Raw genomic sequence first — 26,149 nt, 5'->3', positions numbered from 1 at the left:
TAAATTATACAATGGAGGCATAGCAGCAGCAGAGAAGAGGATGGGAGAAGAAACAATCGTAAAGTTAAAGACATCAGTGGCTAAAACAGCTTGGATGTCAGCAGCATCAGTAGAGTCAAAAGCATCAACAGCGTTAGCTAGAGAGGCATCAATAGCAGGAGAGGAGGGTAGGAGAGGCAACGACAGTAAACGAGTTAAAATTAACTGTCACATGGTAAAACTAATTCAGACTTAATTTCTTTCAACATTATACTGCATATTACTGTGACAGAACAGCAGTGTAACCATAACTGCCACAATCACTAGACCAGTCAGCGGGAATGTTTATGTTGCTGACATACAAACACCTGTCAACGAATCTACAAAAGCTATCATATTTTCTGGACATCAGCCAGTGTACCTGCAGCAAACGAATATTACTAATACCAAATAAGTTCTTCACTTGGTCTTAAAACTCTGGCTTGAAATTTGTGTATTATCAGGAAATCATTTTGAAATTGTCCAAGATTTTAAAATTTATAAATAACACCTCACCTCTGTCATAAATAAGATTTAAAAACTCTGTGAATAACAGACTCGTGGACACATTTTAAAGACGAGACATGTAGGATTGTTGTGGGAAACTTCTGTTATACCCTTCCACACCTTGACTCCTTCCCAGTATAGTAGCTCCATCACTGTTGTTAGTTAAATACAAGGTAAACATGAGAAGAGTATCTAACCTCCCATTCTCCTTTGTCCCAAAATGTAATATTTCTTTTTCCTTCTACCCAGTGTTTACCAGTCCCCTCATTCTCTTCACCAAGCTCCCCTTGTGTGCTGGAGGAGGGCGTGGGAGTCAGCAAACATAAAGGGGGTGGGATGAGGGAGGAGTCTGCTGGGAAGATGGAGGAAGGTAGAGGGGGAAGCATAGGTTAAGGAACAGAGATTGATAAAGTAGGTAGAGGAGGTGAATGAGGCTGTATGATAGATGGATAAAGAGGTAGAGGCAGATTAAGGGTGATTAGTCTTGGAGGAGTAGGTACAGGAAATGGAGATGGAGGAACTAATAACACGAGAAGGAGAGGCAAAACGTAAAGATAATATTTTAATTATTATATTCAGAGAGCAGAGCTAACCAAGCAAGGGTCGTACAGTGCCTAAAGAATAAGAGGTAATCAATTAGATTTGATCGAAAGAACGGGGTGATAGCTTCTCTTCCTTGGATGAGTAACCCTTCACCGGCATTTATGCACCCCTCCACGATGTAGGTGAGGGAGGCGCGTGGGTAAATGTGTTGTTCAGAAGGGCAGGTTTAGCTGGGAGGAGCAAGATGTAGTGGAAGGGGCAAGATATAGTGGGAGGAGCAAGCGAGGGTTGGAAAGGGAGTGAATTGGTGTAGAGAGAGGGACAAACAAGGGAGGTTTTCGGTTGGAAGTGGTTAAGTAGAGAGGATGGGACCAATGGGAATTAACAAGTATGTAGCAGTGATCAGTGATGGCAAATCAGTAAGTTAGAGCTACCTTCGTCACCGTGTTAACTTTAAACTTCCTCTAGTACAGTAGCACAAGATACCCGTATTGTATCCACTTTAATGTGGTACACAACTTATCATAAACGTACCTGGGAGCCTCATATGTGACAGCTTTGTTTAGTTCGCTCAGCCATCCTGTAACTTGCTTAGTTAAAGTTTAAAATAGTTAATGAAATCAGAGTTGGTTTTCCAGGTATAGCCCAAGTTTGTTTAATTACATTAATTATGCACCTGCAAAAAATTTGTTTTATGTGTATACGAATTTTTTTTGCCTCGTATGAAGATGCCATGTTTCAATGGACATCAAATTGACCAGCATTTATGCTTGCATTAGTATCGTTAGAAGACATTTATATGTACATTATCATACACAAAGTGTACGAAAGTCGACTGTGGCGTGGAAAGTCGGGTTACATGTAATAACCAAGTATTTTATTTAACTTTAGAAAAATGTTCATGTTTGCTTGACTAACATTTACTCAGTCAAGAGAATTTTATCCTAGCGTCGTCTCTGTCTGTCTCGACTCTTTCTTTTTAATATTTTTTTTACTTCTTGATATTTTTATTTAAGTTTTCCGTCACTCTTCCCGTCTTCTCTATCCCTTCACATGTCCCTTTACCTCCATACTCCTTCCCTCTCCCTCTTTCCCTCATTCTCTTCTCTCGCCCTCTTTCTCTCATTTATCTCTCTCCATCTTTCTCTCGTTCTCTGTCTTCCTCTTTCATTATCTCTCTCTCTCTCACTCCCTACTACTCTTTCTTTACAGATAAGGATTTCATAGGGTTTCCAAGATGCATTTCAGATGGTAAGATGGTTAGTCAGATGACAGAGACAGATGACAGACAACTCAAGAACATGGAGCGTGTTCGAGGTGGGAGCAAACTTGATCCTCATATAAAATTTTATAGCCTTTGCTGTCAAGCAAGTATAAGATGGCCCCTTAATGTTTTAAGTTTGTTTCTTGCAATATTACATGATTCTTCACAGTAACTTTAGAGTCCAGTTTCACTCAACGCAGATCAGTTTCATCGCAGAGTGTGATGTCTCAGACGTTCATCATCATTTCTCCTCCAGTAGTAATGGCATGTTTTCTAGTTTCTTTTTCTCTTTTTCTAAACCTCATTGACCCTTCCCTAAATAACATTAAGATGTATATACTGGGTCCAACTGATGGTATCTTTCAGATTCCGCTACGAGTAATTGAAATAACACACACACACACACACACACACACACACACACACACACACACACTCACACACACACACACACACACATACACACAAACAAACAAACAAACACACAAAGCCTCAAGGGAGTGACAAAGGCCAGTATCTGACCTGCCTTCCACCCTATTCCACCGCCACAACAACACTTCTAAAATATCTAAATGTTTTCCTTGGTTGAACATTTGCACCAAGGGAAGTCTTGGGAGTAATCCACCCACATTTCGTTTACGTCTACCATCGGGTGGGCAGGTTTTACGGCGCAAGGGACGTTCCCGTAAGTACTTCATTTGCATACCATCAAAGAGTTGGAATAGAACATAGAATCTAAACTCACTCTAATAACGCCGATGTTCTGGAGGCTGGATAACCTTTCCTAAGTACGTTAATCGACAACTGTTATGTATTTTACAGGGATAAATCAATCTGATTTTAAGAAAAACTGTCGACAATGTAGCCATCACTTGCCTCTAGATGTGTGTTTGTCTTCTATATATTGTTCTTTTTCTCATCATCATTCTTTTGATAACAATCCTAGTTATTAAAATATTAACCAGATAATCCTCCTTCTCCTCTTCTTAATCCCCATCTTCCTTCTAATCCTCATTTTCTTGTCCTCCCTCTTTCAACTATTTCTAAGACTCGTCTATCTGAAATGAAGATACTTTTGGTGATTATTATTTTGCTATGTCCCCTCTCCATCTATTTTATCCTTTTTTTTCTTCGTCTCTCATTCTCTGACCCTTATATATATATATATATATATATATATATATATATATATATATATATATATATATATATATATATATATTAGGAACAACACGAAAACATTAGATGACAAATCACTAACTTATAAGTAAAAAATTAAGTAACAAATGCTATTAAATAAACCAATGAATAAAAAGGTAAATTCCACATGAGAGGAAACTTGACTCTGGCAGACTGATAGGGCAGGGGTCATTAGCTGACTGGTGATGACACCGTGGGAGGGATGGCACAGGTGCCAGGCACTCTCAGCCGCTCTATATAAGCTACCCACTTGCACACCAGGAGTCAGTGTCTCTCTAGCCCTGGAGGCGAGAGGGTGGTGGTGGTGTATGTGTGGGTGTGCACGCGCGCCTGGAGCGCTCTTCTCTATACTTTCTCTCGCATGAAAACAAGGAAGAAAAATATAGTCCACGTCTGTGAACAAACTTTGGGTCTCCTACCGTGCATGTAAATTCGCCTCGTGAGCCTGATGTCAAAAAGAGTACACAGATTCAATTCTTACTGTATCTCTGCGTTAATAATATTTTCTTTTTGACGAGTACAATGATCTAGATAACTTGTAACAGACATGAAGCTGCTATTTGACGAGTAAGTCTTTAATACGAGAAGACAATTAACTCATGATGGAACCCAGGATGATCTCAGTGTCTGTTTAGTCAACAAACACGCATTGAAAAAGTATGTAGCATATTGGTAATTTGCTAATTCTTAATTTTTAATCCTTATATATATATATATATATATATATATATATATATATATATATATATATATGTGTGTGTGTGTGTGTGTGTGTGTGTGTGTGTGTGTGTGTGTGTGTGTGTGTGTGTGTGTGTGTGTGTGTGTGTGTGTGTGTGTGTGTGTGTGTGTGTGTGTGTGTGTGTAAACAGGTGATGTCACAATATGCAAAATGAAAAATAATATTGATTTTAATATGAATACTAGTTCAGTTATATAAATTAGATACATTTATTAATAGAATTTAAAGTGACCTGTGACCTGGCAAAATTATTTAAAATCACTCCTACGTTCAGCTTGCTAAGTCAGGTATAAGTTCATATGTAAGGTGGCATCTCAGCATTATAAGCCTTCTGCTGTTCTATTATCTTTACAGTGCCCTGATCATGTGAGATATTACGAAACCTCTTGGAAATTCAATATTTTTTCCCATTGTTTGTAAACTTAGAGAATTTGCTTCACCCTAGTATATGGAGCTACATGTATTTTATGCCATACGCGAATAACGCTCTCTCTATCTCTCTCTTTCTCTTTCTCTCGCTCTGTATATATATATATATATATATATATATATATATATATATATATATATATATATATATATATATAGAGAGACAGAGAGAGAGACAGAGAGAGAGAGAGAGAGAGAGAGAGAGAGAGAGAGAGAGAGAGACAGACAGACAGAGACAGATAGACAGAGAGAGAGAGAGAGAGAGAGAGAGAGAGAGAGAGAGAGAGAGAGAGAGAGAGAGAGAGAGAGAGAGAGAGAGAGAGAGAGAGAGAGAGAGACAGACAGACAGACAGAGACAGAGACAGAGACAGATAGACAGACAGAGAGAGAGAGAGAGAGACAGAGAGAGAGAGAGAGAGAGAGAGTGAGCGTTATTCGCGTATGGCATAAAATACATGTAACTCCATATACTAGGGTGAAGCAAATTCTCTAAATTTACAAACAGTGCCTCAGTAATTGGTGTATCTGTGTTAAGCTGTAGTGTGGCAATCTAGTTTGGTACTGTAGTTTTGCACTATCGGTGTATGACTGTAGTGCGGCACTGTTGTATGGTGGCATATCATTTTAGTGTGGCACTGTACTGTGGCACTATAATGTGACACTGCAGTGTGCTACTGAAGTTTAGAATTGTACTGAGGAATTTTTGTGTGGCACTGTACTGAGGATCGATAGTGCTGCGTTGTAGTGTAGAACTGTTGTGTTGCTGTGTAGTGTGCATTGTAGTGTTGCTGTATGGTGTAGCCCTGCAATGTCGGACTGTTTGGGGAAACAGTATTATGGCACTATAGTAATGTGGCGTTGTTATGAGAGACTGTAGTCTGTTGCTTGTAATGTAACAGTAGATCGAGTCTGTATTGTGTAATTTATTATATTAGGATGAAATTGACTGTATTTATTTAGGCACAATATATGCATTAAAAGACGTGTGTTGGAGTGAGGTGTGCCAATAAATGTCATTGGAATACGGTGTTTCCGAGTGCAGTTAATAAATAAACTCCAGCAAAGTTGTCGTAGACTGATATATGCTATGTAGATCTTTAAAACATCGGGTGTGAGTATGTCATTGTGTGGAGCGTCACAATGCTGGCTAATAAGCCATTGTAGTGTGGTATTGTGAGAGAGATAATGCAAGAGAGCACTGCACTAAGTTCTCATTGTGTGGCGTTTAAGTGTTGCATTGCTGATGGTTTATAAAATCTATTGTAGTGTGGTAATGTAATTAATATAGTGGTGGGGGTATCACAATGAAGTAGGGATTGGTGTGTTAGAGCGGTTGGGGTGGTAGTCGTAGTAGTTGTGGTTGTGGTGGAGTATGAGAGAAAACGCTCAGAAATCTGATTTTCGAAATCACATACTGGAAAAAATGACTGACTGTCTATTTGGAATGTGAAAGTAAACAATAAATATTACTAAGGATTCTGTACCTCCTTTCTCAGACATATCTTTAAGCCTGATTAAAATATATCGTAAATAACAAAAAGAAGAGTAATAACATGCTAGTGGTTATATTCATATTGAGTGGAGAGGGGACATGATCACAACATCCAAAATACTAATTAGAGATTGACAAGACAGGAAAAACTTTTAAGATAAAGGCCAGAATGAGGAAACACAGACGAAAATTAATTATAATGGTAACTCACAGAGAAGGAAGGAGCAATAAAACAGAGCAGCTAGAGCAGAGCAGTAATGGAATAGACTAAGAGTAGTAGAGCAGTGGAAGAGACCAGAGCATCACACACTAGAAGAAAAATGTTTCACCTTTTTGTAAAAAAAAAAGTAGAGGACATCGTTCAGACCAAGATTGTCAACAGAAAGTGGCAGGGCCAAGAGCTATAGTTCAAGCCCCACACACTCAACTGTTTTAAAAATAAGTAATTATTAAAATACATACACACGCACACAAATGTGCACACACACACACGCACACACAAATTTCTAAGATAAGGAGCTGAATTTCCAAGTAAGCCAATGGCACATAAATTTAACAGATTATAAATGACGTGGCAAGAGCAAAAAGACTGGAAACGTAATCATATTATTGGATGATGTAGACAACCAGGAAGCTCTGACTTACGAACTAGTGTACTAATGTTCGTAATTTGCACACTGACGGAAATTATTTTAAAATAAATCACTTGTTGGTGGAGAATCAAGAAATAAAGTAATTTCATTAAAAAAGGCGAGGTTGGATTTTGAACTGGAATGTGCCATACAAACTTAACAGCAATATATGATACACTAACTCAAGTTAAGAAGAAATGGATGGGGTAGATAACCTATATTTCTCCTAGACTCCAAGAAAGCTTGATACGGTTCCCCACTAACGGCTACTTATACTGGAAAAGCATGGTTAAGAAACCACTAAACAGTAGAGAGCAGAGTTGGTGTAAGGTCAAAGAAAGTATCAGGACTGGAGAGATTAACTAGGAGAGTTCCCAAAAAATCAATGTCGGGCATCATGTTATTTTTAGTATGGATAAAGGATCTGAAAACAGATTTAAGTTTGTCCACATATATATATAAATTCTATTTTTTTTGCTTATAATGCTAACTTAATGAGAGTACAAACTAAAGAGGGTATGATTATGCTGCAAAAAAAAATGATGGTGACTTCTGGAACTGCCGCAAAAGATAGAGGCTGAAGTCCGAGTTGCATTAAAATAAATGTCAGAATATCCATTATATCAAAACTTGTGAGCTGAGGTGTATATCAACAGAATAACATCAGCAGCACAGACCAATTTTTCAAACATAAGTGTGTCATTCAGGAACGAGGCCACAGACTCATTCAAAACACTCTTTACCTTATATATGTGATTTATTCGTGATGAAGCAGCACCGATGTGGAACTCTTACCTAGCACAAAAGTGAAAGTTGATATCAAAGAAGAGCATCAAGATTAATAGCTAACCGAGGGGATAAATAACATCGAAGAAAAATTGTGAGAACTAAACCCAAGAATCAATGTAGGAGAACAAGACTGTAGTGAAACACGACATATCAAATACTTAAGGATACAGACTAGATAGACAATAATAAACTCAACTAGGAATTCAATAACAGCAATGGGACACAGTTGGAAATTATAGATCCTAATGAGCAACTGAGATGTTATGAAGTATTTTTTCCTCAAGGCTGGAGTGGCAAACAAGTAGACTGAAGGAAGCAATAACAAAGTGGAAGCCAAATACATATAGAGGTTCAATAACAGACAGGACAAGACTCTTTCTGGTCAGGCGGACCTAAGTTAAAATGCGGATCCAGGAAATGGAATTCAGTCCTTCCCAAACCTCCACCCACAAACTCAAAAAAATGAATACATATAGGAAACCCCCACATACTCAAGCACGACACAAACACATAAACACAAACATACACACACACACACATATACACACACACACACACACACACACACACACACACACACACACACACACACACACACACACACACACACACACACACACACACACAAGATAAATACACTTATCTTTAAATGAAGGCTCGCACACCATCACCGACCTGTTCCATTACCATCTGAAAACTGATGGGGTCGTGACTTAATGCACGCCATTGTAGAAATGGAGTATCATTAACGTTCAGACTCGATGCTCCTTCACTGAAATATCAGAGCAGTTTAAGTTATGATTTAGTGCACACCACTGCACTAGCTTTAATATTCATAATTATCCTCGGGTGTCACTTTGGCTACAACTGTCGAACTCTACTGCAATGATTTTAATTTTTTAAGTGCATTTTGCATTGAATAGCATTGCATTGTTTTGTATATTAGAGAAATGCAGTGTGACGAATGTACAGAATTTAATGTACTGCATTACTTTTAATTTTGTATTGTTATACAGTGCATTTTATCATATTGTACAGTACTGTATCTCATTAAAGTGAAAAATCTCTGACAACAAATCTCAAAGTATTCTCAGTGTGTTGCAGAGGGAAGAAAGATAGGTAATGTTGGGTTATCTGTTAGATAATAAGACTCGGAACCTCTTTGTACACACTGCCAGAAATGAAGCTATTAAAATGCGATAAAAATAATGAAGAAGATTCCGCTTCTAATTGGCACACATCAGGCGAGGTACCGAAAGTGGGGATACGGGGAGGGATTATGAGGGGGAGGAGAGAGAAAGAGGGAGGAAAAGAGAGAGAGAGAGAGAGAGCGAGTGAGAGAGAGAGACCGAGTGAGAGAGAGAATGGAACGAAAGAGGAAAGGGGGAGCGAGTGCTGGAGATGGAGGTAGTTGGAAAAGAGAAGGGGAAAAATCAAGCGAGGGGAGTAGAGGAAAGGGATAGGGAGGAAGAAATGAAAGGGAGAGTCGGGGAGAGTGGTGGAGAGGAAGGGAGAGGGAGACTAATGAAGGAGGGAAAGGGGACAATGAAAGTAAATACAGACAGGTAGAACGGCAAGCAGACAAATGGACAGGCAGCAAGGCAGGCACGCAGGTAGGCAGACGGGCAGGCAGACAGGCAGACGGGCAGGCAGGCACGCAGACGGACAGGCACGCAGACATGCAGACGGGCAGGCAGGCAGGCAGGTAGACGGGCAGGTAGGTAGGCAGTCGGGCAGGCAGGCAAACGGGCAGGCAGGCAGACGGGCAGGCAGGCAGACACGCAGACGGGCAGGCAGGCAGGCACGCAGACGGACAGGCAGGCACGCAGACGGGCAATCACGCAAACACGTAGACGAGCAGGCAAACGGGAAGGCAAACGGGCAGGCAGGCAGGCAGGCAAGTAGACGGGCAGACCGGCAGGCAGGCAGACAGGTGGACGGGCAGGCAGGCAGGCAGACGGGTAGGCAGGAAGGCAGACGGGCAGGCAGGCAGACAGGTAGACTGGCAGGCAGGCACGCAGATACGCAGACGGGCAGGCAGGCAGACAGAGGGGCAGGCAGGCAGGCAGGTAGACGGGCAGGCAGGCAGGTAGACGGGCAGGCAGGCAGGCACGCACGCACGCAGACGGACAGGCAGGCAGGCAGGCACGCACGCAGACGGGCAGGTAGGCAGGCAGACAGACTGGCAGGCAGGCACGCAGATACGCAGACGGGCAGGCAGGCAGACAGAGGGGCAGGCAGGTAGACGGGCAGGTAGGCAGGCACGCACGCACGCAGACGGGCAGGAAGGCAGGTACGCACGCACGCAGACGGGCAGGCAGGCAGGTACGCACGCACGCAGACGGGCAGGCAGGCACGAAGACGGGCAGGTAGGCAGACAGACCGGCAAGCAGGCGCACAGACAAACAGGCAGATCATACGACAGTGAAGCATTACAAACGTAATGAACAAAAAAAACAGTGATAGCATGATAGCGGTGAAATTAAGATTACTTGAGAAAATAATCTGGTTTAATACGCGTCTTACTGTGTGTTACAGTTTACATCTCTCATTACCACGTCAAACATGGAATGATAAGGTTCTGAGCAAAACACGGGAGGTATACGGGAAGTACACTGAACAACACGGGAGGTCCACGCGGGGTACACGGAAGGTACAAAGAAAACAGAGTTAACTGCAGTGAAGACTTCAGTGAAAGCCATAATACAATGGCTAGAACCATTCATAAATAATCCAAACCTAGAGAGGAAACTCCGAGGCAATGTTTTGATCTGTCCTGGACATTGTCAAGTCACAACTGAACGAGGAAGCAACAGTTAATATAGGTCTGTAAAAGAGAAGGTGAAGAAGAAATAGAAGCAATAGAAGAACTAACAGTAGTAGTAGTAATTGTATTAGTAGTACTAAGGATAAATTCCATCTCATGGGGATTGATCGAAGACAGTCCTCTAACACAACCACAAGGAACAAAGAAAAGAGAAAAAAAAGTTGACTACAGTAGGCCCAATGGCCCATGCTAAGAAGAAATGATTAACGAGACTCAGAATCCAGGAATGGTGAAGGAAACGCAAGAGGTAGGTTACGAGAAACGGTAAGGAGAACGCAAAGGTGAGGTGAAGTCGTCATGAGTGTTCTGAAATAGCGTAGTGTTCTGAAACAGCGTAAATATCTAATGAGCACACTTAACCACAATGGCAGCAACCAGGATCAGCTCACTCCCACAAACCAAACACTACAAATCCACCACAAAGCACACTTAACCACACTGACAGCAACCACCAACAAATCACTTTCCCAAACACTACAATCCCTGCACTTGCTAAAACCAAAGTCCACCCTCACACCACCATCAACAAATCACACCTAGCGTTGTCACCTGACCCAGCATTTCCCAGTTTCCTCTCTCCCCTTTCCTCTTTCACTTTCCTGCTTCCCTTTCCTCTCTCACTTCCCCCTCCTACCCTTTTTTTACCCTTTCCTCTTCCACTTTCTACTTCTTCTCTTCTCCTCTTCCCCGTGTGCCCGACCAGGTCTGAAATCTCTGAGGTGAGGAAAACCTCTTTATATTCATCTCTCTCTTTCCATCTCTACTACCTACCAGCATTCCAGCATCCCTCTGTCTATCTCTACTCCTTACCAGCATCCCTCCATCCACCTCTAATCCCTTCCCGCCTCTCACCGACCTGCTTGCCCCTCCCAGCCCCCCGCTACTTGTACTGTTGGTTGGGGATGCTGCAATAGCATGAGCCTCACGGGCCAGCTGATCCACTCAACAGCTGATGGAGTTTGCAATAAGTTGAGGCTGAGGTAACAATACAGCAGCCGGGGAGACCTGACCAGATGGCCAGACCCAGGAGACCGGTCCAGACCGTAGAGACCTGGCCAGTTCCAGGACTGTAACCAACCAACGCCAAGCAACGCAACATTCACTCACATTCTCGGCGATGTTTCAAAGGTAGTGAACATAAAATGACTTCATAAAAAGATTTTTTTTTAGAAAGGGGAATATTTTCTCTCGTTGATCGTAATGATCATATTACAACGAATGAAAAAAAGGAAATCCTGATGTATTATATGAATGCTATACGAGGAATTTATGAGCAATTTATGAGTAATGTATGAATAATTAGCAAGTAATATATGAGTAACTTACACTACACTCTTCTCTCCGACACTTTCACTAATACTGCACGATTATCTGTCACAAGTATGTCACCACAACACTGACATACTTGCAACACTGACACACTTCACACGATTCTCCACATCCCCCATCACCTACAACCCATCCTCACCACCTTATCACCCATTTACTTACCCATCACTTACACCCCATTCCCAAGCACCTTTCCCATCATCTAAGCCAACACTCCATCACCCACCCACCTTACGCCACTATTTTTCATCTAATCACCATACCACATCACTCACCCATTTAAAACCACCCACATTTCCTTCCCTCCTCCTTCCTCCCTCCCAACTACCCCATTACCATGGATAGAGGGGTCCCAGGGGAGAGCAGATTGACCATTACCACCCCCTTACGTGCCGACCTGGGGTCGTGACGACCCATTATCCCACCTAACATGCAAATCTCCTGTCGTCTCGTTTACACAGACAGACACACACACACACAAACACACACACACACACACACACACACACACACACACACACACACACACACACACACACACACACATGGTATTAACCCACAAAGATTTTCCGAGTCAAATAAATAAATATATAATTCGAAGCGGTAAAGCAGTTCCAGTCAATCAGACAAATTAATGACAGAGGCTTCATCCACCGTCTTCTAATCAGGTAAAATACTACACGGACACACTGCAACACTAATTGGGATTACTTTTTAATCTGTGTGTTTGTCAATGCATTTTTAAGTAACAAAGAAGACACTGACTGTTGTCTCTTTGCTAAGACTAAACTTAATTTCAGTTTTTATATAAATAAAATGGGTAGAACAGTGGGTATCAGATGAAGCCTTTCATAATATTTGCATCTTGAAAACGGTATCTTAGTTGATACTGTGTTATCTTGTGTTATCTCGAACTGCCACTCGCATGGCCCGCGGCTTTAAGACTCTGTTCTACTTTGATATTTATTCATAGACAGTCGTCCATAACTACTTATCTAGAGTACACACACACACACACACACACACACACACACACACACACACACACACACATATATATATATATATATATATATATATATATATATATATATATATTGTATATATATGCTATATGATCTTATGCAATATGATCACAGTAAGCAGGTGATATCACACTATGGAAAACAACCACTGGGAAAAACTAGTGAACTTCCAAGCGCTTTCGTGATTTCACACATTATCAAGGATTTGTAAAAATAATAGAACATTAGAAGGCTGAGATATCACCTCACATACGACATTACACCGTCCCAGTATGATGCGCGGGTGGGAGCGTGAAGGACCTGTCATGCAAATCTTAAATTCTTCCTAAATTTTATTAATTTTAAATTAATTTAATTTGTATAACCCTAAACTAATATTCATATTAAGATCAATAGTATGAAGCTTGATCCAATTATATTTCTCTCAACCATAGACCTGTCTGATAAAACTTTCTCGCCCTTTTGAAAATCAATTGGATCGTTAAAAATCTCCCACATCAAAAAACAGAGCATTAGTCTCTTGTCCATTTCTAATGCTATATTTATGATGTTGTAATCTAAGTTCAAACTGGAAGAAACCTTGAACTTAGAGTGCGACAAAGTAAATAAAGCATTAGAACTGGACAAGATTCTTATGCTCTGTTTATTCAGGTGAGAGATTTTAACCACCCAAATAACAATAATTATTGTGGCTCAATATGAACTTCAATAATAAAGATATGTTAAAAATTTTTTAAACTTTAGGTGACGATGGACCTTCCCATGTTTTAACATTTTAACAGTAAATATTTAAAAGCTAAATTTATCACAATATACTTTCACAACAATTTCATTTCAATATTAACCAGCGAACGTCATTTTTTATTTCCTTTTTTTTTCTAGAATCAAAACACAATAGTCAAAATTAGTGTTGGTGAGCCACTGGCTGTAAAATCAATGTTCGTAGCCATTTATTCCGTTTCAAGAGTAATTATTATGCAAATGAGCTTACGTGTTACTCGCCATTTTATCACTCACCAGGTAACTCTTCCATGCAATCTTTCAGATAAATTTTTGCTGAAGGTTAAAGCGTCATAAAATAAAAAGATTGATTGCATTTCAGTGCCTGTTGAACAGAAAATTGATCATTATTCACAAAAATATTTAGGGAAATTGAAATTGTGTAAGACACTCTAACATGAATAATTGTGAAAGGAAAGAATGCGTAAGTTTTTGCATTCATTTGTATGATTTAGAATTGTATCATTTACGCGGGCATAGGTAAGAACTGTTTGTAGGATAGAGATTTCTACATTTTTAGGAGAGCTGTGAAGCGTGATGTAAAGTTAGACCCACTGGCTAGTGGCTAGAGAAAATAACGAAAATAGGAAACTCATAGTTCCACGTCACCAAGTCGGTCCGTCACACTAGTTCATGGGTGGCGCTGAGGTGAGCACCCTACCCACTGAAGTGGGAGGTACGAGGACCTAACCTACTAACTCTCCTTCAACTAGCTGCTGACATAAATCTAGGAACTTTTACTCCTTATTTAGTTCCTTCAAAGTGTACCGTCAAGTTCTTACCTAAAATATTCTTTATGAAAGATGAAGCACAGATTTAAAATTAATCAGATGCGCCTCTATTCTTCACAGTGGGGATGACGTCGTTCTTGACATATTTGTCTAATCTATAGACGATAGATACACCAATGGCTTGAGTGCCCCACATAAGTTCCCTATAATTCAGACTTCTCCAAACATGGTTCTAATTCATTTCAGTCATTTAAATGTTTCTACTTTTTTAAGTAAACTGTTTACATAGGTAAGTCAACTATACATCAGTCACAGATCTGGAAGCAGAACTGCAGTGCTTCCAATATTGCTGATACATAATTTCTGATTTTTTTAAGACACGAGAGGAGTGATTTAAAATCATACCAGCATATTTTTGCCCAGTTACCCAGAATCTTGGTCTGGTAGCTCAGGCTGGTCTCACATGGTCTGTGTAGCAGGAGATCGACCTCTACATATTCAGGTCTACGATCAAATGTTCAATTGAGCACAAGTGTTTATGACTGTTCTGTCACAATACACACACTTCAGGAAGGGGGGGGGGATACCTTGATGCTACTGAACATCTATCAATAGAATTTCAGCTTCCTTCTCTTTCCTCGGATCAAATGTGGTTACCTCCCATTCTCAGGCTCTATATGACCCCTACAAATTTAGCGATGTCTCCATGGATTTAAAATAATAATCAGTCAAGATAATTATCTGATAGAATTAAGGATCTGGAGGAAATGTGCATGGAGGAGCTGGTGGAGAGATCGTGCATGGAGGAGCTGGAGAGATCGTGCATGGAGGAGCTGGAGGAGAGATCGTGTATGGAGGAGCTGGAGAGATCGTGCATGGAGGAGCTGGTGGAGAGATCGTGCATGGAGGAGCTGGAGAGATCGTGCATGGAGGAGCTGGAGGAGAGATCGTGTATGGAGGAGCTGGAGGAGAGATCGTGCATGGAGGAGCTGGAGGAGAGATCGTGCATGGAGGAGCTGGAGGAGAGATCGTGCATGGAGGAGCTGGAGGAGAGATCGTGCATGGAGGAGCTGGAGGAGAGATCGTGTATGGAGGAGCTGGAGGAGAGATCGTTCGTGCATGGAGGAGCTGGTGGAGAGATCGTGCATGGAGGAGCTGGAGGAGAGATCGTGCATGGAGGAGCTGGAGGAGAGATCGTGTATGGAGGAGCTGGAGGAGAGATCGTGCATGGAGGAGCTGGTGGAGAGATCGTGCATGGAGGAGCTGGAGGAGAGATCGTGCATGGAGGAGCTGGAGGAGAGATCGTGCATGGAGGAGCTGGTGGAGAGATCGTGCATGGAGGAGCTGGAGGAGAGATCGTGCATGGAGGAGCTGGTGGAGAGATCGTGTATGGAGGAGCAGGTGGAGAGATCGTGCATGGAGGAGCTGGTGGAGAGATTGTGCATGGAGGAGCTGGAGGAGAGATCGTGCATGGAGGAGCTGGTGGAGAGATCGTGTATGGAGGAGCAGGTGGAGAGATCGTGCATGGAGGAGCTGGTGGAGAGATTGTGCATGGAGGAGCTGGTGGAGAGATCGTGCATAGAGGAGCTGGAGGAGAGATCGTGCATGGAGGAGCTGGACGAGAGATCGTGCATGGAGGAACTGGAGGAGAGATCGTGCATGGAGGAGTTGGAGGAGAGATTGTGCATGGAGGAGCTGGAGGAAAGATCGTGCATGGAGGAGCTTGAGGAGAGATCGTGCATGGAGGAGCTGGAGGAAAGATCGTGCATGGAGGAGTTGGAGGAGAGATCGTGCATGGAGGAGCTGGAGGAAAGATCGTGCATGGAGGAGATGGAAGGGAGATCGTGCATGGAGGAGCTGGTGGAGAGATCGTGCATGGAGGAGCTGGAGGAAAGATCGTGCATGGAGGAGTTGGAGGAGAAATCGTGCATGGATGAGAGATCATGCATGAAGGAGCTGGAAGAGATCGTGCACGAAGGAGCTGGAGGAGGGATCGTGCATGAAGGAGCTGGAGGAGAGATCGTTCATGAAGGAGCTGGAAGAGATCGTGCACGAAGGAGCTGGAGGAGGGATCGTGCATGAAGGAGCTGGAGGAGAGATCGTGCATGAAGGAGCTGGAGGAGAGATCGTGCATGAAGGAGCTGGAGGAGAGATCGTGCATGAAGGAGCTGGAGGAGAGATCGTGCATGAAGGAGCTGGAGGAGAGATCGTGCATGAAGAAGCTGGAGGAGAGATCGTTCATGAAGGAGCTGGAGGAGAGATCGTGCATGAAGGAGCTGGAGGAGAGATCGTGCATGAAGGAGCTGGAGGAGAGACCGTGCATGAAGAAGCTGGAGGAGAGATCGTGCATGAAGGAGCTGGAGGAGAGATCGTGCATGAAGGAGCTGGAGGAGAGATCGTGCATGAAGGAGCTGGAGGAGAGATCGTGCATGAAGGAGCTGGAGGAGAGATCGTGCATGAAGGAGCTGGAGGAGAGATCGTGCATGAAGGAGCTGGAGGAGAGACCGTGCATGAAGAAGCTGGAGGAGAGATCGTGCATGAAGGAGCTGGAGGAGAGATCGTGCATGAAGGAGCTGGAGGAGAGATCGTGCATGAAGGAGCTGGAGGAGAGATCGTGCATGAAGGAGCTGGAGGAGAGATCGTGCATGAAGGAGCTGGAGGAGAGATCGTGCATGAAGGAGCTGGAGGAGAGATCGTGCATGAAGGAGCTGGAGGAGAGATCGTGCATGAAGGAGCTGGAGGAGAGATCGTGCATGAAGGAGCTGGAGGAGAGATCGTGCATGAAGGAGCTGGAGGAGAGATCGTGCATGAAGGAGCTGGAGGAGAGATCGTGCATGGAGGAGCTGGAGGAGAGATCGTGCATGAAGGAGCTGGAGGAGAGATCGTGCATGAAGGAGCTGGAGGAGAGATCGTGCATGAAGGAGCTGGAGGAGAGATCGTGCATGAAGGAGCTGGAGGAGAGATCGTGCATGAAGGAGCTGGAGAAGAGATCGTGCATGGAGGAGCTGGAGGAGAGATCGTGCATGAAGGAGCTGGAGAAGAGATCGTGCATGAAGGAGCTGGAGGAGAGATCGTGTATGGAGGAGCTGGAGGAGAGATCGTGCATGGAGGAGCTGGAGGAGAGATCGTGCATGAAGGAGCTGGAGAAGAGATCGTGCATGAAGGAGCTGGAGAAGAGATCGTGCATGGTGAACGAAAAAAGCGTATAGATAATTACTAGAACATAAACACACAACAGACAAACACGAGCAGGTAAAACAAACACCGTGATAGGGCTGTAACTGGCCTCTATTACACCTTGGCTCACCTGACCACCTGCCATAACTCACGAAACTTACTGCTCCGCCCCTAGCTCAGCCGATATTTTGGAAATAAAAAATTCCCTTACTCGATTCACATATTTGGAAGTTGTGTAGTAGATTATTATTTTCGTGGGGAAGCGCTAAATACGCAATAGTCTTGCAGCTCCTGTGGGCTGCGAGATAATTCTGGTTCATTAGAGGAAAAGAGCGGTAGCGCTAACTCTTCGTTTAAAGAGCGCTCTATCTCGTTGTTTAAAGAGTGTCTAACTCCTCGTTTAAAGAGCGCTCTATATCCTTGTTTAAAGAGTGTCTAACTCCTCGTTTAAAGAGCGCTCTATATCCTTGTTTAAAGAGTGTCTAACTCCTCGTTTAAAGAGCGCTCTATCTCCTTGTTTGAAGAGCGTTTCTTCAGCACCAAAGCAACCTACTTTAAGGGTCGGTGTATTTTAAGGGATCACTGTCGACATAAGCATCATTGGACATGTATACACCGAGAGGTGTACGTTTTTTCAGTGTAAGTATACTGTAAATATGCCAAGAATACTTTAATCCCTAAAGTAAGAATTAAAATATTCTTGACCGTTGGTGAAAAGGTGATATACAGTCTTAATGACTCTGGCGTAGTATTCTTTACTCCTCTTTAACCAACAAATCAACCATAAGACGCAAAGCGTCCACATTCTCAGCCATTAAGTCACTTATTCTCATTATTAAACATTTAAGAGTTCTTCATGATTCAAGATGAGAGTTCTTGCCAAATATTTTACATACTAAGAGCTTTATTTCGCTTCACTATCAACAGCTTTAATATAAAGTAATTTTAATAATATAAGTTTTTTTTTATCTTTAATAATTTTTGAGGTAATAAAAAAATGTAAAGTCTGTTAATTTTATTATCTATTTTTATAGCAATAAGTTCCGAAGCATATTAGGCAAATAACGAATAATTGCTGAGATCGTTAAATCTTTAAAAAATGTTTTATTGTTTCTGTATTATTTTCCAAACTACTAACAGAGAGTTTGGCTATCAGACTATACAAGTACTTCTGTAAAGTATGAGCGTTATAGAGTAAAACTGTTATGGCTGTTTCTCTAATGGTATATTAAATGTGTTGTGGCCGTCCATGAAGATAAACCTGGATATGTATTTAATGCTGAGACTTCCAAAGTCTTTTATGTCTTAAAAAGACTCTCGTTAAGTAATTGATTAAATTAGAGAAAGTAGTAGCTGAATAGATCTCGTCCAAAAGTTGGAGATAAAAGGCCTGAGAGTAGGCCATCTTTGAGATGATGAATACTTAACGTGTAGGAAAACCTGTGCCTCAAGTACGGATCTGCAGCCACTACTGTCAAGCTTCTTTTGCAGCAACGAGGTGAATCTCATCCCAGAATACCAAGTATACCGTTCAACGCTGTCATTCATCCTCATGTTTATCACGGTACTTCCTGCTATCTAATGATTAGCATCAATTCTGTTTTCTATAGTCGCCAACCAAAGGCAGATACAGTATGTCCTCTTTTGTAGTTGTAAAGGTGTGGGGGTGCAGGCATCTGTATATACAAGGGATCCAGGGATAAAGCAAAGTGCGGACATCTACCTAGATATGGGGGGTCAGGGTTGAGGTAGTGTGAGCAACTGTGTAGACAAAGAATACAGGATTGAGGTTATTAGTTCCTCTAAATAGACATTCAGTACCACGAGACCCTTTTAACAAACTGTCATCGTTTTTATGTATTTCCAACGTCGCCAGTGAAACATACACTAAATATACAAAAATTGCTCTAAGATGCTGAACTTCATGAGCCGAACCCTCACAAACAAAACAAAAAAAAAACAGGTAAATCAAAATCGTATTAAAAAATATCTAGCTGGGTGGGAGTCTTCAATTTGCTGTCCACTATAAAATTTAATATCTTCAGTAAACACTACAGATTTTTGCTTTGACAAGATTATCGATAATTCATTAGAACAAATCCACTAACTCCACCGCTCAGTCATCAAACATTTTCTTTTATTGTTGTTGTTGTTGTTATTATTATTATTATTATTATTATTATTATTATTATTATTATCATCATTATTATTATTATTTGTATTTTATTATTATTATTATTATTACTTTTAAATTATTATTTTATTATAATTACTATTATTTTCTTTTCTTGCTTTATTTCTATAAAAAAATTTCATGAAAATGACTCTTAGTATTAGGAAAACGAATTAACACTACGTATTTATGAAATCAGTTCTTCTGATCATCACCTTTAAAAGGAGAAAAATGATCTCGACCACACACCACTGGGCAATAATATATTCGAGTCTGAAAGAAATCGAGAAGAAATTCCTCTTTACGTTCCCACATTTTGCTGGAAGAAAATATAGCGACACGTAAATAAAAATGAGTTGTTTTCGACTCATAATTGGCATCCCGGAAAGAGTTATTTCCGACAAGTAGATTTATTTCCAAATAATGTAGGGTCCTTCTTGTAATAGAATTTATTTTCTCATACTCCGAGCTCTTAAAATACATCTGTCGTCTTGGATGTTGAGCGAGAGGCATGCTTTTAGTGAGACAAGGGGCGAAAGGGAAAGGGGTGAAAAGAAGAAGGGGTGAAAGGGAGAGGAGTGAAAGAGAGACTGATGAAAAGAGATAGGGGTGAAAGCTGAGAAGGAAGACGGTGAAAAGAAGGAAGGTGAAAAGAAGGAAGGTGAAAAGAAGGAAGGTGAAAACGAAGAGGGTGAAAAAGTCAATGGAGACTAATCCAATATTTATAGGATATTTACCCAACCATAGAAGGTAATCTGTTAGTATCATAACAAGATTTTGCGTCAACTAATCAGCTTGCACTTCATAAATATCTTCATTTTTGTTATATTTTAAATTATTCTAAAGAAATTATTGCTGTCTTAAAGAATCAGATTTCACAGGAAGCAGATTTTTATAGAATGTGTTTCCTTACCTTCTTTTGATCGTTTATGTTAATTTAGGGAATAAATATGTAGAAATGTGAAGGATGGAGCAAGTACGTGGTTCACTCTGCAGTGATCCTTACACTTTGCTCCTTTATATTACTTCACGATATGCTGAGATTCTCATTTTATATACAACAGATTCAAGGTGTAAAGGTTTGACCGACGCATTGTACTCTCAGAAGTGTTTCTGGATTTTATGCTCGAAATTTTCGACTATGAAACCTAGTTGGTGACGGCTCGATACTATCGTGTACTTGAAAGCATTACTAATGACCACTCCAAGGTCCTTCTCTATTTTTTCTGCAAGAGAATTTCGAAAAATATTTATTTACATCTAGTATTGTTGTATCCAAAATGCCTTACTTGACATTTCACTATTCTTAATTTACTATTAAGAATAGTGTCAACTTATTCAAGTCGTTTGCTATTATAACCAGATATAAATGGGTAGCACTTTTTTTCTTTATGCTTTGCCTTTCTCGAACATTATAATTTACTGTGTTTGCCCTGTTTCAGAAACAAGTAAATAATAAAAATGATCTTCTCAAGGACTGATCTACTGAGAAACTTCACTTGTTACGCTCTGCCAATCAATGATCTTGAACTGGAAAACGTCACTTACACCATCCAGTTTCATTTACGATCAAAATATGTAATACTTCATCTGAAGCTTTCAGGAAGTGACGGTATACTGGGTTTGAAAAGTTTTTTGAGAACTAGTTAAAACATTAGTTTGGTAGGATTTTTTCTCACATTAGCTATAATGATTTTGCGGTTATGTTATTTTCCAGATTTTTTAACTGATGTTTAGAATGAAGGTCAGATTAATTGGGCGGTAGTTAAGAGGACATGACTTGTCCTCTCTTTGAATATTGGAGAAATATTATGCTAGTATCCGGACATGTGTTACTTTGATCATCGAGGATGTGCTGGGCTATGTGCTGCTAGCACAAATTAATCAAGATATCAAAAAGAAGTACAGAAATAACCCGCACATAGAAAAGAAGAGCTTACGAAGACGTTTCGGTCCGACTTGGACCATTTACAAAGTCACATTGATTTTGTAAATGGTCCAAGTCGGAGCGAAACTTCGTCGTAAGCTCCTCTCTTGTATGTGCGGGTTATTTGTGTATCGTTCCAGTGACGGTATTGTGCCTTTTTGTATTATCAACAAGCAGACCTGGTCCGGGACCGGGCTGCTGGAACCATGCTTACCAGAATCAACAACACGCATGAAGAGCGTCCGCAGTCTGATATTTACTCAAAAAGTTCTTCGTGGTAATTCGTTAGCCCAATTATTAGCTAAACCTACCATCGCAGTCAGTGACAAAGTCAACTGCATCTTGCATTACCTCTTGCATGTATTTAAAATATATTTGTAAGGACTAACTTAAACGTTATGAGTTAATAAGTTTTCTTACAGAGATAGAGAGAGAGAGAGAGAGAGAGAGAGAGAGAGAGAGAGAGAGAGAGAGAGAGAGAGAGAGAGAGAGAGAGAGAGAGAGAGAGAGAGAGAGAGAGAGAGAGAGAGAGAGAGAAAGAAAGCGAGAAAGAGAGAGAGGGAGAAAGAGAGAGACAGAGAAAGAGAGAGAGAAATAGAGAGAAGTTTGTTTCCTGTAAAAATTGAACGCTAATATTATTTCTAAAGGAGACAATTAGAAAAATTCTACTTTTATAAGATTCATCGCGACCATGAACCTTTGAGGTCAGTGACACACATCTGCCTCAAATAACTGAAGAACTAGTGAAACGCTGGCCTAGCGAAACGTACAATTTGCGAAGCGTATGCATGGCGAAACCTGCACGCCAGCCCCAAAGTACGCATAGCGAAACTTACTCCGGCATTATTAAAAAAGAAACTGCACTGACGGCAAGAGATTTGAAACGAAATTTCCATTTCCATGACGTCACTTCTCCGAAGCTTTGATCTACCGGTACCAAAAGAGCAGTGCCCCGTTCCTCGTGGCGAGTCTTCACGTTCCTCGTGGCGAGTCTTCACGTTCCTCGTGGCGAGTCTTCACGTTCCTCGTGGCGAGTCTTCACGTTCCTCGTGGCGAGTCTTCACGTTCCTCGTGGCGAGTCTTCACGTTCCTCGTGGCGAGTCTTCACGTTCCTCGTGGCGAGTCTTCATGTTCTTCCTGGCGAGTCTTCACGTTCTTCCTGGCGAGTCTTCATATTATCATATTACACTGTGTAAGAGGTTATTCCTGGCTTGGGATCTCACCTCGCTTGGTGTGTTTACACACGATGTTCTGAGCCTTAATGTGGAATATAATGATGCGAGTGGAGGTACAGGTGAAGGTTCGTGTAACTGCATGTGTAATTGCAGGTAAATGAGTCTATGTTACAGGTGAAGATGAAAGCATAGGTGCATGTGCAGGTACATTTGCAGCGGTTCAGAACGAAGGTGCAAGTGACTGTAAATGTAGGTGAAAGTGTATGGTAAGATGCAGGTGTAGGAGGGTGGGAAGTTGCAACGCTGGGGGGGATATATACAGTGCAGAGGAGGTGAAGTCTTGTAGTGCTGGGGAAGGTGCAGAGTTGGGGGTGTAAAGAAACAATGGAGAGAGAAGGTTTTTCGCTTTAATTAAAGAAGAGGCATATACACCTCTCTTGCTTGTCCTGTGGTGGTAATATCACACAAACACACACACACACACAAACACACACACACACACACACAAACACACACACACACACACACACACACAGGTGAGTACACACTTTTACTTGAGTAAGAACTGTTGGAGAGTTTACATTTCTTCTATGAAAAAATTACAAAAAGGGGCAGTGCCACATAGGCATGACTGAGGTCAGTGCCACAAAGACATGACTGAGGTCAGTGCCACAAAGACATGACTGAGGTCAGTGCCACAAAGACATGACTGAGAACAGTGCCAGAGAAACATGCCAGAGAGCACTGACATGCATAAAGACATGCATGAAGGCAGTACAATGACGTGCCTGCACGTCATGCATCATTACACTTCTCACCAAGTCTCACTAAACCTTCCCTGATAAGAAATGTATTGCATTTCACGACGTACTAAACCCGTGTGTCTCATTCAGCGCAAGAAAGAGTGGAGGCTCGACCCTCCCTCCGCTAACCATAACTCAGTTGATAGCGATCAACAATTACAATCATAAGATATAAAAAAAAATCATCATCTCCGTTAATACGGAAATTTCGTATTATAAAAAGTTAAAAAAAAAAAAAAAAAAAAAAAAATCATGGTTGCCAAAAGCCACGTCGAAATCTTAGGGTGAAAAAAAAGTGGTGATTTAAAATGGAAAGAAAAAAAGGAGTTGAAAAGTTTTATGCAAATGAGCATCGAGCGTGTTTTAACATGCAAATTTGAGAGATTTCATAATAAACAAGTCTGCTGTTACGAGGGACTGGACTTACGCAGACTTATTTTCCAGCCTTTATTTCACGGCTTCATCATTCACTGTATTGTTGGCTGATGTGAAGTAACACATACACTGAGACACATCACTAGTGTAGTAACACATACACTGAAACACATCACTAGTGTAGTAACACATACACTGAGACACATCACTAGTGTAGTAACACATACACTGAGACACATCACTAGAGTAGTAACACATACACTGAGACACATCACTAGTGTAGTAACACATACACTGAGACACATCACTAGTGTAGTAACACATACACTGAGACACATCACTAGTGTAGTAACACATACACTGAGACACATCACTAGTGTAGTAACACATACACTGAGACACATCACTAGTGTAGTAACACATACACTGAGACACATCACTAGTGTAGTAACACATACACTGAGACACATCACTAGAGTAGTAACACATACACTGAGACACATCACTAGTGTAGTAACACATACACTGAGACACATCACTAGAGTAGTAACACATACACTGAGACACATCACTAGTGTAGTAACACATACACTGAGACACATCACTAGTGTAGTAACACATACACTGAGACACATCACTAGTGTAGTAACACATACACTGAGACACATCACTAGTGTAGTAACACATACACTGAGACACATCACTAGCGTAGTAACACATACACTGAGACACATCACTAGCGTAGTAACACATACACTGAGACACATCACTAGTGAAGTAACACATACATTGAGACACATCACTAGTGTAGTAACACATACACTGAGACACATCACTAGTGTAGTAATACATACACTGAGACACATCACTAGTGTAGTAACACATACACTGAGACACATCACTAGTGTAGTAACACATACACTGAGACACATCACTAGTGTAGTAACACATACACTGAAACACATCACTAGTGTAGTAACACATACACTGAGACACATCACTAGTGTAGTAACACATACACTGAGACACATCACTAGTGTAGTAACACATACACTGAGACACATCACTAGTGAAGTAACACATACACTGAGACACATCACTAGTGTAGTAACATACACTGAGACACATCACTAGTGTAGTAACACATACACTGATACACATCACTAGTGTAGTAACACATACACTGAGACACATCACTAGTGTAGTAACACATACACTGGGATACCTCACTAGTGTAGTAACACATACACTGAGACACATCACTAGTGTAGTAACACATACACTGAGACACATCACTAGTGTAGTAACACATACACTGAGACACATCACTAGTGTAGTAACACATACACTGAGACACATCACTAGTGTAGTAACACATACACTGAGACACATCACTAGTGTAGTAACACATACACTGAGACACATCACTAGTGTAGTAACACATACACTGAGATACCTCACTAGTGTAGTAACACATACACTGAGACACATCACTAGTGTAGTAACACATACACTGGGATACCTCACTAGTGTAGTAACACATACACTGAGATACCTCACTAGTGTAGTAACACATACACTGAGATACCTCACTAGTGTAGTAACATATACACTGGGATACCTCACTAGTGTAGTAACACATACACTGGGATACCTCACTAGTTTAGTAACACATACACTGAGACACATCACTAGTGTAGTAACACATACACTGAGATACCTCACTAGTGTAGTAACACATACACTGAGATACCTCACTAGTGTAGTAACACATACACTGAGATACCTCACTAGTGTAGTAACACATACACTGAGATACCTCACTAGTGTAGTAACACATACACTGGGATACCTCACTTGTGTAGTAACACATACACTGGGATACCTCACTTGTGTAGTAACACATACACTGGAATACCTCACTAGTGTAGTAACACATACACTGGGAAACATCACTAGTGTAGTAACACATACACTGAGACACATCACTAGTGTAGTAACACATACACTGGGATACCTCACTTGTGTAGTAACACATACACTGGGATACCTCACTTGTGTAGTAACACATACACTGGGATACCTCACTAGTGTAGTAACACATACACTGGGATACCTCACTAGTGTAGAAACACATACACTGAGACACATCACTAGTGTAGTAACACACACTGAGACACATCACTAGCGTAGTAACACATACACTGAGACACA

At 41.3% G+C, this 26,149-nt stretch overlaps 1 protein-coding gene across 1 annotated transcript in view; it reads left to right on the top strand.

Annotated features, from left to right (window-relative positions):
* The first annotated feature begins 3,812 nt into the window (after positions 1 to 3,812).
* Positions 3,813 to 26,149, top strand: part of LOC128689735 (carbonic anhydrase-related protein 10-like) — a 380,908-nt gene continuing 358,571 nt past the window's right edge. Inside the window, exon 1 of the mRNA XM_070087647.1 lies at positions 3,813 to 4,189. The gene's annotated coding sequence lies outside the window, so the exon portion shown is untranslated. The remainder of the gene's footprint in view (positions 4,190 to 26,149) is intronic.

Source organism: Cherax quadricarinatus, chromosome 22 (genome assembly GCF_038502225.1).
Source record: "Cherax quadricarinatus isolate ZL_2023a chromosome 22, ASM3850222v1, whole genome shotgun sequence".
Lineage (NCBI taxonomy): Eukaryota > Metazoa > Arthropoda > Malacostraca > Decapoda > Parastacidae > Cherax > Cherax quadricarinatus.
The sequence above is the reverse complement of the archived record's forward strand: the minus strand, read 5'-3'. Positions and strand labels throughout refer to the sequence as shown.